The following is a 16147-nucleotide window of genomic DNA, read 5'->3' as shown; positions in this document are numbered from 1 at the left end:
TTGGGAGACATTTTATACTGGGAAATATTCATGCATTGTATTTACTTACAACCAGACACAGTAAAAACTCATTAAGTATTCATAAGGCAGATGAAGGATTCCTTGCCCAGTTTCTGAAAGATGAGCTGGGTTTCCTACCATAGCCATATGTCAGCAATTTTTTGTTAAAGGATGAGGCTAGATAAATTTTAACTTACAAACATCACAAATCACAGCATGAATTATTAACAAATATTTTTGTTATTCTAAATGTGATATACAGAGGGATTACAGTTATGTAAGTCAGGTAATGAGTGTATTTCCTTTTGGACAATGGGAGGGGCTCCCCTTTCCTGGCTCTCTCACAGTTTTTTTTCTCCTGTCCCTACATACAAGTTGTATAGTTCACTTTCAATATAGTTTACCCTTTGCCTTCATTTCTGTGACATCCCCCCTTTGCCCTCCCAAAGACAGACAAATGAACTAACAAAACAGAAAACAAAAAGAGCAATAAAGAAAGAAAGAAAAAAAACCAGCCGGGAGCTAGTGGCTCATGCCTGTAATCCTAGCTACACAGGAGGCTGAGTTCCAAGGATCGAGGTTCAAAGCCAGCCCAAGCAGGAAAGTCCGTGAGACTCTTATCTCCAATACACCACTAGAAAATGGGAAGTGGTGCTGTGGCTCAAGCAGTAGAGCACTTGCCTTGAGCTGAAGAGTACAGGGACAGCGCCCAAACCCAGAGTTCAACCCCCACAACGGACAAAACAACAACAACAAAAAACCCTCTTGTTTCCATTTCCTGGAGTTCATTTCCATAAATATTATTTTATATTATCAGAGGCACATAGACATTGCACCTTTGTGTTCCTCCACTAAATATCCTCCTTTGGTCTCTTTGTGTGAATGCCTGTATAATTTATCATGTACTGGTGTATTTTAGATCTAGCTTCCACATGTGAGAGAAAATATGCACCACTGGTCTCTCTGATCTCTCAATCTGTCTCTTTCTTTCCTTTTTTTTTTTGGGGGGGGGTCTGGTTATGGGGCCTGAACTCTGGGCCTGGGTGCTGTCCCTCAGCTCTTCAGCTCAAGGCTAGCGCTTTACCACTTGAGCCACAGCACCACTTCCGGCTTTTTTCTTTTTTTTGCTTATGTGGTGCTGAGGAATTGAACCCAGGGCCTCAGGCATGCAAGGCAAGCGCTCTACCACTGAGTCACCTTCCCAGTCCCCTTCTTTTATTTTTTTATATCACAATACTTGGGGTTTGTATTTAGGGATTTGCCTTTGCTAGGAAGCACTCTATCAAGAGCCACACCCCAATTTAGCTTTCTTTTCCAGTACTGTCTTTGGATATTGGCCTCATAAAATAGAAAGGTGAGCTAGGTTTTCTACCATAGCCATATATACGCAATTCTTTTTTTTTTTTTTTTGGTTCCAGTTGTGGGGCCTGAGCTCTGGGCCTGGGCGCTGTCCCTCAGCTCTTCAGCTCAAGGCTAGCACTCTACCACTTGAGCCACAGTGCCACTTCCGGCTTTTTTCTTTTTGCTTATGTGGTGCTGAGGAATCGAAACAATGGCGTCAGGCATGCAAGGCAAGTGCTCTACTACTGAGCCACCTTCCCAGCCCTGTAAGCAATTCTTAAAAAAATAAAAAAATGAGGGGCACTGGTGACTCATGCCTGTAATTGTAGCTACTCAGGAGGCTGAGGTTCAAAGCCAGACTCTTATTAACGACCCCCAAAATCTGGAAGTGGAGCTGTGGCTCAAGTGGTATAGCACTAACCTTGAGCAAAAGAGCTCAGGGACAGCACCTAGGCCTTGAGTTCAAGCCCTGGACCAGTACCAAAAAAAGAGAGGGTATGTTAAGAATACCTCTTACTATTTGTTCAAAGTAATGTCTCCCTTCTCTAGGTTTGCAATTTCTTTAGTTTTGGTATAGATTTGCTATATAAAGAGTTCTTGTATATAATTCAAAATAGAAAAACAACTTTTCCATAATTATGTTAGATTTATCTTGATGACCTGTTTGCTTAGTGTCTATAGAAGATGTTGGATGCTGAAAAAATGTTAGTGTCTATTTCCCTAAGACTGGCTTCAGGTCAAAGAAAAATTCTTCATCCATGCTTTTTCAGGAACACTGAATACTTCACAGAATTTCAATTTTAAACTTCTGTTGTTAGCATAGCTACTAAAAGCAGCTAAAATTAAATTTCTGGGCACAATTTACCAACTTCTCTAGGGGAGAATCCAGGTGCTAGATCAAAGGGACAGTTTATCACCGAACTAGGTTACAGGAAGGTAGAAGAGAATCATATAGGGGTAGAAGACCAATTTTTCTCTTTCCAGAAAATAGGCAAACTAGGTTCAGGTGGCTTCCTTGGCCATCTGCACTTACGTGTTTATTTTTGTGCCTGTACACTCAAGGCTGGTGCTCTACCACTTCCAGTTTTTTGTTGTGTAACTTAAGATGAGTCTAATGATTTGTCAGTTTGGGCTGGCTTTGAACTGCAATTCTCAAATCCAGTCTCCTGAGTAGCTAGGATTACATTCAGGAGTCATCTGTTTTGAAAAAGAATATTTGTTGTTTTTTTTTTTTGGGTCCGGTCGTGGGGCCTGAACTCTGGGCCTGGGCGCTGTCCCTCACCTCTTCAGCTCAAGGCTAGTGCTCTACCACTTGAGCCACAGTGCCACTTCCGGATTTTTTTTCTTTTTGCTTATGTGGTGCTGAGGAATTGGCACCCAGGGCCTCAGGCATGCAAGACAAGCGCTCTACCACTGAGCCACCTTCCCAGCCCATTATTATTATTTTTAATGGAGAAAATAGTAATAGGGATTCTTAATTCTCAGTATCGTCGTTAGCATTATTATGAATTATGTTAAGCAGGGTACTGGTGGTACTTGCTTGTAAACATGCTTGATCAGCGGGGGCCAGAAACCTCCACTAGCCTCCATCACTCCCTCTCCAAAGTAATTAAACAGCGAAAGCGGAGATGAAGGTGTGGCTCAAGTAGTAGAGTGCCAGGCAAATGGAAGACCCCAATTTCAAATTCCAGTACCACCAAAAAGTGGTAAGCCCTGAGTTCAAGTCCCAGGACTGCCACTAAAATAAAATTCTAACTTCAGTATATCCAATGATGAAGATATTAGGAGTTTCTTGTAACAGTGCCAGATTGGACAGTATCTGGTCTATTAGAGACTAGGACTATCTAGTAGTGCTAGTGTCTATAATTCTCCGGAAAGAGCCGAAGACGCAGGTTTCCTCATCAGGTTTCCTTTGTACGTTGTTGGTGTCTCCGTGCTGCCACGCTCTAAGTCATTACCACCAGGCCCCAGGAAATACCGCTCGTCTGCACGCCCTTGCACGACTCTTACTGTGTCATACACCCAGGGCCTTCCATTGTTTTACACATATTTCCTAGAAGGGGGAGGGCTGGAGGTTCGCAGAGTTTGCTGCCTCTGCTCGCTCTAGCGTGAGCGGTCGGGGACCGCTGCCCTCGCGTCACTCCGTGCAAAGGTCTGGCTGGAGCACCCAAGGGCCCCCGCACGTGACGGGCACGGCGCCCTCTCGGTCCCCCGGGGTCCAGGGTGCAGTAGCGCTGACGTCCTCCTGGTTACCCACAAGCCTCCGGGCCGCGCGGTGCGAGCAGGAAGAAGGCGGCGCAGACCGACGCCTGCCCGGGAGGTCCCGGCGCTTCCTGAAAGGGAAGCCGTAGCCGCCCGCTCTCCTCACACTGCGAGCCGGGGGCTTTCCGAGTCGTATGGGGCCGAAAGGGAGACGGCTCCCGCCCAGGTTCAAGGGCTGGATCGCTACCCCTGGTCTCCGCAGGCCAACCCTCGGAGTTAGGGCGCTCTTTTCTGACAGCTGTCGGACAGACAGCCGCGGCTGAGCCATCCCGCTCGCTCAGGGGTCTTTGGGACCGCGTACTCAGGGCAGCTTCTTCCTCTTATTTAAGATCTGTAAGCAGGGCCACTCCGAGGGTACCAAAGGGCATTCGATACGTGCGCTTACTAGGCACCGGAGAACACGCACGAGCACGGTTTTACCTGGCAGGCCCAGCCCAGGCCCGCCTCGCCGGTCCTCTAAGTCTTGCATCCGACCCTTTCGCCCAGTCCTGGGCCGTCCCTTTGCTTCATAGCCCGCGGCGCCGCGTCTGGTCTAGACGCTCTAGCGCCCGCTCGTATTTCTGGTTCGGGCTCCGGCTCTTTTCCCTCCCTCCCCCCCTCCTCCGCCCCCGCCCCCGCCCCCATCCTCCCCTCCCCCGTCGCGCGTTTGACCGGGCCTCTTCCTCCTTTCGTCCCCAGCGCCCCTAACCCGGGACTGCATTTCCCGGCAGGCACCGCGGCTCGCGGCCAATGAGAGGCTGAGGATTTGGCGGCGGCGCCCCAAGAGCCGGGGTGGGGGGGGCTTTGTGCGCGGCGGCGGCGGTGTCGGCGGCGGCGGCGGGAGCGCGAGCGGGCGGCGGCACGGAGGCGCGGAGGCGGGGGCCGACGAGGCTGTGCGCGGGACGCCGCGGAGAGGTGTGCAGGTTCTGAGTAGAACCCCGAGAACCCTATCGCCCTGTCGGGCCGCCAGCCACACGCTCTTCTCCAGCACCAGCGGCTGCGCGGCGGCCCCCGTCCCGTCGCCTTCCTTCCCACTCCACCGCCCGCAGCCTTCCTCCACCCCGCAGCGCGGCCGGCCCGGGCCAGCCGTGGCCCACGTCGGTGCGGGCCGCCATGGCTGATGCGCCCGGCGCGGGGGAAATCTAGTCCGGGGATTTCATGCGGCCTAGCTTGGTTCCGTCTCCTACCCCCGCGGCTCCGGCAGCTGCCCGAACCCTCGCCTGACTCCGGGCCTCCGTGTCTCTCCTGTGATCGCACTGACACGGCCGGGGGGTTAGAATGGAACAAACTGAAGGTAAAGTGCGTGCGTGTGAAGGTGCGTGTGCATCTGTGTGTATGGCAAGGAGAGGTTTGAAGAGGAATCGGTGGGGTGGGGGCGGCCTAGGGATGGGGCACCCATAAGGAGCGAGACCCGGGGACGAGAGAAGCGGGTGGCCTGAAAGCGTTCGTGGGGAGTCTTATTGGGGAGAGCAGATGGCAAGGTGGGGGGTGTGGAAGGAATTGGGGGGTGGGGCAGGGGAGGTAGGATTGGGTTGAGAGATGTAGTGGCTGGGTTGGGAATTGGGAGGGGAGGTGGGATGGGGGCGGGGATATAGGTGGGAACGGGGGAGGGGCAGGGAAAGGGGAGAAGAGTTAGATTTGGCGATTGGAGACATGGGTGGACTGCGAAATACGGAGGTCTGGGGCGGAGTGTGGGAACTGGAAGAGTCTGGGGGAGAAAGAGGGTAGATTTGATACAGAAGTGGGACATCTTACGAGAATCAAAGGAGAAACGAGGGAATCAAAGTGGAGGAAAAGATAAATTGAGAAAGGGATGAGAAATGATTGAGGCAGGATGCAAATAGGAAGATAGGAAATAGATGCAGAAAACTGAAAGACACACGATTGGGTTTAAGTGAATGTTGGAAGGGATGGGAACGATCCACCAAGCGTCACTGAGTGGGAGGAAAAGAAGAGGATGGGGGTAGTTAAAGTGTTAGTAGGGGAAAGCCTTTTGTTCCTATATTTGTGTATGTTCTGATGCCTTTTATTTCAAGGCCAGAGAACAGAGAAGCTAGTGGTTATGGGGTTGTAAATTGTTGTGAAACGGGGGCGATGTGGGTGTTACTGTTTTGAGGGAAGAGAAGATATGTTTGTGTTATGGTAGGGAGACAGGGAGAGGCATGGCCGTAATTTGATGGTTTGGGTGAGGGAGGGAAGACTATTCAGATTTAAAAGGGGCAGGGGCAGCCATGTTTGCTGCCAGGCACTGCAGTGTAAATAAATTCCTTTTCCTTCCCGACATCAGTGTGAATCTGGAAGAGGACAAGCTCACAGTGTTACTCTCCCTTCCCCCTTCTTTCTATCCATGAACTCTTCTTCCCTTACCTCTTGGGTCATTTACAGTTATCCATAACCACTGAAGGATATAGTGGTGTTTTCCATCTTGTGTGTTTTGCTGCTTCCCCCTCTCTTTCCTCTACCTACTGGTTGCAAACCAGGCATGCTGATGTGCTGCAGTGTAAAATTAAAACATTTTAATAAATCTAAAACTAGCTTTTTGACTAGCCGAATGAATCGTTATTATTCTTCGTATTTAAAACATGATTCTGTAAAGTCTTTTAAAATATTGATTGGTTTCAGAAGCCTCCGAAGCAGTCAACATGTTTTCTGCAATTCTTTAAGTAAACAAGGAAATTGCATCGGTTATTTTACTTGGGGCTGTGCTCTTGGCAAAAGCACTGTGTGGGGGTGAGAAGGGGTAGGAAGATTGCCAGTGGGAGTTTATCTGCTTGCTGTATTTTCAGTGTTGGAAAATTAGAGATGTGCATCTTATTATTCTGATAGCTTTTAGTTATAAGGTGATAGGCATGATGAGAATAGTGCTTTTTTTTTTTTTTTAATTTTAATGAACTCTTCCCTGTCTCTGCTTTCTGGTAGCTAGCTCAGTACACTGTCCCAAATGCCAGTTGAGCGGTGTAGTAGGCATGTAGTTCCTACAACCTTTCATTTATTCTTACAACCTTTCCTTACTCATTTTAATTTTTATTTTAGTGGAAAGTCAGTTCACTATCAGGAAAGTTATTGTAATTCTTTATTCCAGGGAAACTACTTGGATGATTTGAAATAGTATTATAGAAGTTTAAAAACTATTTACAGTAGATAAATTGATACCAGGTGGAGTCTGTTTCATTTTCATATTTTAAAGGATTAAATGTCTGCCTGACCTTTTTTTCATAGTTGTAATTGGAGTAATACATACTTAAAACCATCACATTGATAGTGAAACTCTTCTTACAATAGTGGAGGTTCTGTTAAAATTCTAGTTTGATAGAATCAATTCAGTTATACTATATATTGACTTAACTTTAATATTAATGTCCCATCAGTTGTTACAGAGTTTAGGATGTGTTCTTAGTTTAGTGGAAAAATTAAATTGGATAGTGTCAGTACTCAGTGTAAAGAGTAGATTGATAACTTGGACTGTTTTGATTTGATAATAGTAAGACTGTATTTTGTGAAATTCTATGAAGATCTGTTCCATTCACAAGAGCCATTCAGCATGATTTTTTTTAGAATTAATTTTTATGGAGATTTTTTATTTCTATTTCCCACTCAGTTGACATGCTATTTGTAATTAGTTGGCAGACTATGTGCAAGATCATTGCCACAAATTTTAGGAAAATGAGCAATCATTGTATATTAAACTAGAAAAGAAATCAGGCTGGAAGTTTGTATGAGTCATGTTCAGTATTCTGGTTCCTTTCAGATGAAATGGTATTTATTTAATTAAGATTACCATACTCACCTTTTTCTTTTTTTGGTTGGTTGTGGGGCTTGAACTCTGGGCCTGAGCCTGAGCTGTCCCTCAGCTCTTCAGCTAAAAGCAAGCACTCTACCACTTGAGCCACAGCACCACTACCTTTTTTTGGGGGGGAAGGGGGGTCATGGGGTTAAACTCTGGGTCTAGGCTCAGTCCCTCAGCTCTTCAGCTCAAGGGTAGCACTTTACCATTTGAGCCACAGGGCCACTTCCCGTTTTCTGGTGGTTTATTGGAGATAAGAGTTTCACAGCCTTTCCTGTCCAGGGTGGCTTCCAATGGTGATCCTCAGATCTCAGCCTCCTGAGTAGCTAGGAGAATAGGGGTGTGTAGCTCGGATAACAGGCATGTGCCATTAGTGCAAATGTAACTTTTTTTTAAAACCTAAAATAGCAAATGTTCTTAAACTGATCACATTTATAGTTTCAGATAAAGGAACTTAGTTACCTGCATGATGATTTGAATCAACTGTCCAATCTGATTGTAAAGATAGTAGCTTCTGGAGTTTATGATGATAGTCATAATAACCATATAACAGATGCTAATAGTTTTCTTCGTGTGCTGTGTTATGTTGTGTCTTATAGGTCTGATTTCTTCTTTTCTCTGAACAATTTATGTTGTTAGTACTTTTAACTTCTTACAAATGGAGAAACCAATTTTAAGTAAAACACAAACGTTATTAAGCATTTAAACAGTCAGTACTTAAGTCCAGATCTTTTCTAATTATAGGACCTAGATCAGTAAACCTTTTCTTTTAGTTTCTTTTTTTAAAAATCATAAGAATACATGCTTGTTATTTGAGACTTTTTCAAATGTTATAAGAAACTGAGAAGTAAATAGTACTTCCAATTGCTCTATACCTTTGAAGTTGCTTTAGTGGCCTCCTAGGAAATTTCTGTGCACTTAAATGTATGTTGCTCTTAAAATACATATGATGGGATCATTCTGTCTGTGTTTTGGTCTTTAGGGGAGTATGGTACTGGGAATTGAACCTAGGGCCTTACCTATACTAGACAAGTGAGAGCAGCACTAGTCCATTTTTATTTTTATTTTGAGACAGGATCTTGTTAAGTTATTCAGGCTGACCTCAAATTCACCATCTTCCTAACTAGTCCATTTTTGCTTCTGTTATTTTTCACATGAAGTCTTGTGTTTTTGCTGGGGCTGGCTTCATACCTATGGTATCTCATGTATCTGGAGTGACAGGTGCACACTACCATGCAAGGTTTCTTGGTTGAGATGAGGTCTTGCTAACTTTTTGCAGGATTGGCCTAGATCCGTATCCTATGATTACTGTCATGAGCCACCACAACTAGCCCTTACTTTCATGTTTTATTTTTTTATTTTTATTTTTTGGGGTCCGATCGTGAGGCCTTGACTCTGGGCCTGGGTGCTGTCCCTCAGCTCTTCAGCTCAAGGCTAGCACCCTACCACTTGAGCCACAGCGCCACCTCCGGCTTTTTTCTTTTAGCTTATGTGGTGCTGAGGAATTGAACCCAGGGCCTCAGGCATGCAAGGCTAGCGCTCTACCACTGAGCCACCTTTCCAGCCCTACTTTCATGTTTTAATAAGTTGTCTGGGGCATCTTTTAAAATTAGCATACATGCTCCTACTGTTTAAGGTTATATAGTATTTCATTATTGGTAACATTGTTATTTAGATTAATGGATTTTACTATTTTAAGTAATGTAGTTGACCCTAAATTACATTTCTTTTTCTTTCTTTCTTTTTTTTTTTTGTCAGTTATGGGGCTTGAACTCTGGGCCTGGGTGCTGTACCTCAGCTCTTTAGCTCAAGGCTAGCACTCTACCACTCGAGCCACAGCACCACTTCCAGTTTTCTGAGTGGTTTATTGGAGATAAGTGTCTCACAGACTTTCTGCCAGGACTGACTTTGAACCTCGATCCTCAGATCTCAGCCTCCTGAGTAGCTGGGGTTACAGGCATGAGCCATGAGCACCCAGCTCCTAAATTACATTTCTAGCAATTTTAAATGAGAGATTATCTGACTTACCTTACATTAGAGAGAAAGCAGACTTACAAAAGGTAAGTCTAATAATTTGGTGACAGACTTGTTTCTTGGATCTTTGTATCACATCAGTTACTCTCTTGCAGTGAAAGTATTTGAGCTGTCTGAAAGCTGAAGGCAAGGGAAAATACCCAGGGTTAGCCATGTTTAGTATAATGAGTTGGAAGGGAGTGGGCTGGGATGTAGCTCAGTGGCAAAGTGCTTGTGTGGCAAGTGCAATGTCACCTGGGTTCATTCCCCAGTACCAAAAATAAGAGGGGAGGGGTGTAAGTTATAGTGAGGCAAAGAATCTTGCTTATTTATACTTTGTCCAATATTTCATACATGCATCATATGTACAAAATATTCCTACATGCCTAAAGGCATGTAGGCTTTTTGCTGGTTATTTTGGAGATAGAATTCCAAGGGCTTTTCTTGCTTCAAACCTTGATTCTCTGGATCTCAGCCTTCTGATTAGAATTAGAGGAATGAGCCACTTGTACCCAGACTACTTATTTATTTATTTATTTTTGTCCATCGTGGGCCTGAACTCTGGGCCTGGGCGCTGTCCCTCAACTCTTCAGCTCAAGGCTAGGGCTCTACCACTTGAGCCACAGCGCTCCTTCCAGCTTTTCCTGTTTATGTGGTGCTGAGGAATTGAACCCAAGGCCTTATGCATGCGAGGCAAGCCATGCGAGCACCTTCCCAGCCCCTACTTTGGTTATTTTTGAGGTAGGGTCTCACATTTTTGCCTGGACCACATCCTTCTGTTTATGCTTCCCTTGAAGCTGGGATGACAGGCACACTCCACCATTCTCAGCTTTATTAGTTGAGATGGGGGTATTGTCTGGGCTAGCCCCCGCCTTCCAAGTAGCTGGGATTAGAGATGTGAGCCACTGCACCTGGTCTGTGTCCAAGTTTTCTTCAAGTTTGTGTTTTGTATAATGAAGTGGTTTTTGGCAAAAATTTTCCGGTTTTAATAAAATTGTCAATGCAATAAGATAGCAATGAAATGAAAAAAAAATCAGTGGTCCAATCACTATGTTGGAAAGAAACTTGAGACACCGGTAAAATGGGCTAAAAATAACCAGTTGAAAACAAGAAGTTGAATCATTTTTGGTTACTATTTATTTAAATTATTTCTGCCTATAAGAAGAAAGTAAGTTACCATGGATACCAAATGGGCTCTTTTAAGTCTTGCCCAATATATTGTAGATACTAGAGAAATTAAAATATTAAAGCTTAAAAAATTGGAATTTCCTACCCGTAAAAACTGTTTCTCAATTCAGTGTTGGTCTTTAGGTTTTACTTTACGAAAAAAGAAAAGACATCTATTATTTTTTTTGAAGGAGCACCTAAGATGATTTATTTCTTTGTTAATAAGCAACATGTCCAATAGTTGAGTTTCTAAATACTTAGTGAGTTTTATTTCTGAAGGCTAATCTTTTTTTTTTTTTATTGTGAAAATACTGAATAGAGGGGTTACAATTACATGGACAAGATAATGAGTACATTTTTTTTTTTTTTTACTCTACCACTTTACTTACAGCTCCACTCTGGCTTTTTGGTGGTTAATTGGATATGAGTATGAGTACATTTCTTATCAAGCATTGTAGCCTCCTCCTTTATTTCCCCTTCCCATCCCTTCCCATCCCCTCCCCGCCCCCTCCCACCCAAACCTCTCCCCTCCCCCAGGCTAATCTTTTTATAAACATTAATAAGGGTTCAGTTAAGAAATAGATTATGCTGTTGGACTCTGGTGGCTCACGCCTGTAATCCTGGCTACTCAGGAGGTTGAGATCTGAGGATCCAAGTTCAAAGCCAGCCTGGGCAGGAAATTCCATGAGACTCTTAACTCCAGTTAACCACCAGAAAACAGTGGTTCTGTGGCTCAAGTGGTAGAGCGCTCGTCTTGAGCTGAAGACCTCAGGGACAGCGCCCAGCCCACAGTTCAAGCCCCATGACTGACAAAAAAAAAAAGACAGAGATTATGCTAAGACCATATAATATTTTTTAAAAGCTTATAGTCTTGTTTTCATTTTTACTATTGACCTTAAGTACTTATTAAATACTTTAAACATTAGTAATTTGTGCTTGCACAATATGGCATGAAAAAAGGTAAAAAGCAAATCTTATGAATTCAGTGAACAGTGTGTGTGTGTGTGTGTGTGTGTGTGTGTGTGTGTGTGTGTGTGTGTGTGTGTGTCTTGAACTTAAGGCCTGAGTACTGTTTCTTAGTTTTTTTTCACTCAAAGCCGCTGCTGTTACTTGAGCTACAGCTTCACTTCTGGCTTTTTGGTCGTTAATTGGAGGTAAGAGTTTCACAAACTTTCTAGGATTACAGGTGTGAACCACTGGTGCCCAACAAACATTCAGGTTTTAGGATGAATGTGTTCTAACTCCTAAAGTCTGTTTTATTAATAAGATATTAAATTTGAAAATGCTCTTTGAATGAGTTTTAGCTTATTTTTAAGTTTTAGGTGTGAATCTCAAGGTTATCGAGGTCTTTAAGGAGAAAATGAATAGGAAAATAAAAAAATTATATATGTTTAGTTTCTGTTTTACCTATATGTAACCCTATGTGGCACATTTGATAGAATTCCTACATAACTTACTTTTTTTTTTTTTAGTGAAGTTGAAAAGCACAGAATTATTTAATTAAGTAATAAATTCAACTGAGATTTCAGAGCCTCCTCAGAACAAGAAAAGAGTATCATGATAAATGTAGGATAGGTTTTTAGTCAGAGTATTTGAAGTATTTTTTCTTTCCCTTTTTTTTTGATTGTGTTTTATTGGTCATGTGGCTTGATCTCTGGGCCTGGGTACTGTCCCTGAACTCTTGCTCAAAGCTAGTGCTCTACGACTTTGAGCCACAATGCCACTTTCAGTTTTCTGGTGGCTTATTGGAGATAAACCCAGACTTTTCTGTCCGGGCTGGCTTTGAACCAGGATCCAGATCTTAGCCTCCTGAGGAGCTAGGATTAGAGGCATGAGCTACCAACACCTGGCTATTTTTTTTTTTTAAGTGTATGTGTGTCCTGACTTCATAGCTTATATTTTTATTTTATTTATTTTTTGGGTCCGGTCGTGGGGCCTGAACTCTGGGCCTGGGTGCTGTCCCTCAGCTCTTCAGCTCAAGGCTAGCGCTCTACCACTTGAGCCACAGCGCCACTTCTGGCTTTTTTCTTTTTGCTTATGTGGTGCTGAGGAATCGAACCCAGGGCCTCAGGCATGCAAGGCAAGCACTCTACCACTGAGCCATCTTCCCAGCCCCATATATTTTTATCTTAATAGATGATTAGACATTAAATAATTGTTTTTCTACCATTGGATATAGCTTTTCTTATTTTAATGTAAGTTACATGCATACTTCCTAAAACATGTAGGTAAGTATTTTAAATCTAAGAAATGAGTGGCAAAATAAAATATAGTTGCTCAAATTGATTTGGGAATGAAAGATCATATGGTGACCTTTCTAGTGGTGTTTAGCCCACTGCCAAGATGGTATGGTGGTCATTTGTTCTTTTTTTTTTTTGTTGGTCATGGGCTTGAACTCTGGGCCTGGGCAGCTGTCCCTCAGCTCTTCAGCGCAAGGGAGCGCTCTACCACTTGAGCTACAGCGCCACTTCCGGTTTTCTGGTGGTTTATTGGAGATAGGAGTCTCACGGTCTCTCCTGCCCGGGCTGGCTTTGAACCGCGATCCTCAAATCTCAGCCTCCTGAGTAGCTAGGATTACACGCGTGCGGTCATTTGTTCTTATAGTGACTAAGTTCTTATTGCTGTGGCATCTTGTGACAGTTGAGTCTAAAAAATGAGCAGAAACTTTAAAAACAATGTAAAACCTTTTGAATGTTATGTAGTATGATACAATCAAGAAAAGCACATAAGTCCAATGTACAGTAGAAACAAATGATTAAGAATTGAATATCTACCACCCTTTCAGAAAAGCAGCAGAGGCAGCTTCATTGCTTTAGCTGGTATTTCATTGGTTGTCCTTACACTTTAGAATTAAAAATGTTGATGTCCTTTTTCAAAATCAGAAAAGCCTGAAAAATTCATAATCATAAGGCTCCAGAAAATATAAAAATGATATAAACTGCTTTTTTGTTCATTTCTATGAATGCTGGGATGTAAACCAGGCTTCCTTCACACATGTTACGCATATACTGTACTACTGAGCTGCACTCCCACCTCCATAAATGGAATAACCAGTTTTTAATTGTTATTGTAAGAAGGGATGTCTGGGTAATTAAAAAAAGAAGCCACTTCCTGACAGTAAGTGTAGGCAGCTGGTAGTTTGGTTTCATATTTACAAGTATATAACAAAAAGTAGTGTTGAATCCTGCAAGAAAAGTTTCATTTTATACTATTTGTTCCAAGTTTGTCTCTGTTGTACATTCTGTGATTTTTGCTTTTGGATTAATATTGGCTCATATATATGTATATATGTGCATATATATATATATATATAATTAAGTAATTATACAAGGGAGTTCAATTCATCATGTCAGTGCGTCTTGATCTGTGTCTAAGGTTGCCCCATTGTTCACTTTTTAACTTAAATATGTTATTTCATAAAAATCAGCTTGACTCTCATTTTCAAGATTGGAACCATTCAAAAAAAATCTCAGCCTGTGTTTGACCCTTAATCCTTGGTGTCCCTTGAGTATCATCTTTCTGGTAATTTGGCCACGTAAGCCAGATTTCTTCAGAAGCTAGGGAAATTTACTGGATTGTGCCTCCCTAGCTTTCTAGATTTTTTGTTTTGTTTTTTTGTCGGTCATGGGACTTGAACTCAGGGCTTGGGTGCTTGTCCTTGAGCTTTTATGCTCAAGGCTAGCACTCTACTACTTTGAGCCACAGCACCACTTCTGGTTTTCTGGTGGTTAGTTGGAGATAAAAGTCTTAGGAACTTTCTTGACCAGGCTGGCTTTGAACAGCAATCTTCAGATCTCAGCCTCCTGAGTAGCTAGGATTACAGGCATGAGCCACCAGTGCCTGGCTCTAGATTTTTTTTCTTACCTGTTTGGAAAGGTTCTATGTTGATTTTCAAGGATTATAATGGTAGAAAAAGTTTAATGTCACCAACTGTACCTCTTACAACCTGGTAAATATAGTATTTTATACAACTATCATATGAACTTTGAGAAAGACATTTTAATAATTCAATTATATACATAAATCACAGCTTTACTTAGTTATTATAATGTTGACTGTTTCAGCCATCTCCCTTTTAAAATGGTCTCTATAGGATCCAAATTCATTAGAGTGTTTCCTATTAAATGTAGTAAGACCCTTCTCACTTTGCTCTATTGCATCTTGACTTCCTTTCTGTAATTATTTTCTTAACTTCCACTGAGGATTGAATATATTTCTTGCTAATTTTCCCTAAATATAATGAATATATACTTATTACATATAAATTTATGTTTTATATATCCATACACTTATATATAAATATATTATGTGATTATTTTTAATTTTTAAGAAACAGTTTTAGCTTTTAAGGAACATACATATATAGTTTCCTAATTATATATATAAGCATGATTTTAAATAAATGTAAATGTGATTTTATGTATAAAGTAGGGATGTAAAAGTACTGAGATGCATATACCTGTGTATATGTACATATGAACATATAATTCTTCTAAAAAAGACTGATGGCTCTGATAGTTTATTATGGCCCCATTTATGTAATAAATGCTATGTGTATATTTGTGTATGTATGTATGTATGTATGTATGTGATGTTTTGGTGGGATTAGGATTTGAACTCAGGGCCTCTGGCTTGCTAGACAGATACCCTGCCAATTGAGCCATACCCCATGCCCTTTGTTGTTTTTCCAGTAGTGTCTTAAGTGTTTTTCTGGGGTTGGCCCCAGACCTTAATCCTTCTACCTAAAGCCTCCTAAATAACCAGGAATACTGGTGCTTACAGTATACCTGGCTTCTTGGTTGAAATGAATCTAGCTAACCTTTTGCCTCAGTGGGCTGTTACTTGTTGTTTTCCTGAACTCTGCCTCTTGAGAATTTTCATATTTTATAGGAAACTTGAACTTTTCTAGAGTGGCTACTATGGTTTTAAAATATATATGTTATGAAAGGATTACTTACTGTACAGAAATTAAAAGCCAGTAAGATAAAAACAAAAAAAGCCAGTAAAACTCCTGGCGTTGGTGGCTCACACCTGTAATCCTAGCCACTTAGGAAGCTGAGATCTGAGGATTGCTGTTCTAAGCCAGCACAGGCAGGAAAGTCTGTGAAACTCTGATCTCCGGTAAACTGGAAAGTGAAAACTGGAAGTGGCACTGTGGCTCAAGGTAGAGTGCTTGCCTTGAGCTGAAGAGCTGAGGGATAGCACCCACGCTGAGTTTAAGCCCAGGCCAAGTTCAAGCCCCATGACCCACAAAAAAAAAAACCCCAAAGCCAGCAAAAACCAGTAAAATATAAACAAAATTAAAATCACCTGAAATTCTACAAGCTGGAAGTAACTACTGTTAATACTTTCAATATTTTTCTTATGTATGTGTATTTTTATAAAGTTGAAACTACATTTGTTATGTTATTTTGTACATGCTTAATATGTTGTGGAGCAAATTTTTTCAGATTGTGGTTTTAAAAACATAATTTCTGGGGTGGGAAGATGGCTCGGTGGTAGTGCTTGCCTTGCATGCATAAGGCCCTGGGTTCGATTCCTCAGCACCACACAAGCAGAAAAAGCCAGAAGTGATGCTGTGGCTCAAGTGGTATAGTGCTA

General features: G+C 42.4%; 1 protein-coding gene across 2 annotated transcripts in view; it reads left to right on the top strand.

Annotated features, from left to right (window-relative positions):
* Nucleotides 1–4361: 4361 nt before the first annotated feature.
* Nucleotides 4362–16147, top strand: part of Whsc1l1 (Wolf-Hirschhorn syndrome candidate 1-like 1) — a 121027-nt gene continuing 109241 nt past the window's right edge. For both annotated transcript variants that reach the window (XM_013025388.1, XM_013025387.1), the window contains exon 1: nucleotides 4362–4876. The gene's annotated coding sequence lies outside the window, so the exon portion shown is untranslated. The remainder of the gene's footprint in view (nucleotides 4877–16147) is intronic.

The sequence above is a fragment of the Dipodomys ordii genome, unplaced genomic scaffold (assembly GCF_000151885.1).
Source record: "Dipodomys ordii isolate 6190 unplaced genomic scaffold, Dord_2.0 Scaffold4, whole genome shotgun sequence".
NCBI lineage: Eukaryota > Metazoa > Chordata > Mammalia > Rodentia > Heteromyidae > Dipodomys > Dipodomys ordii.
This window is presented reverse-complemented; position numbering and strand designations above follow the sequence as displayed.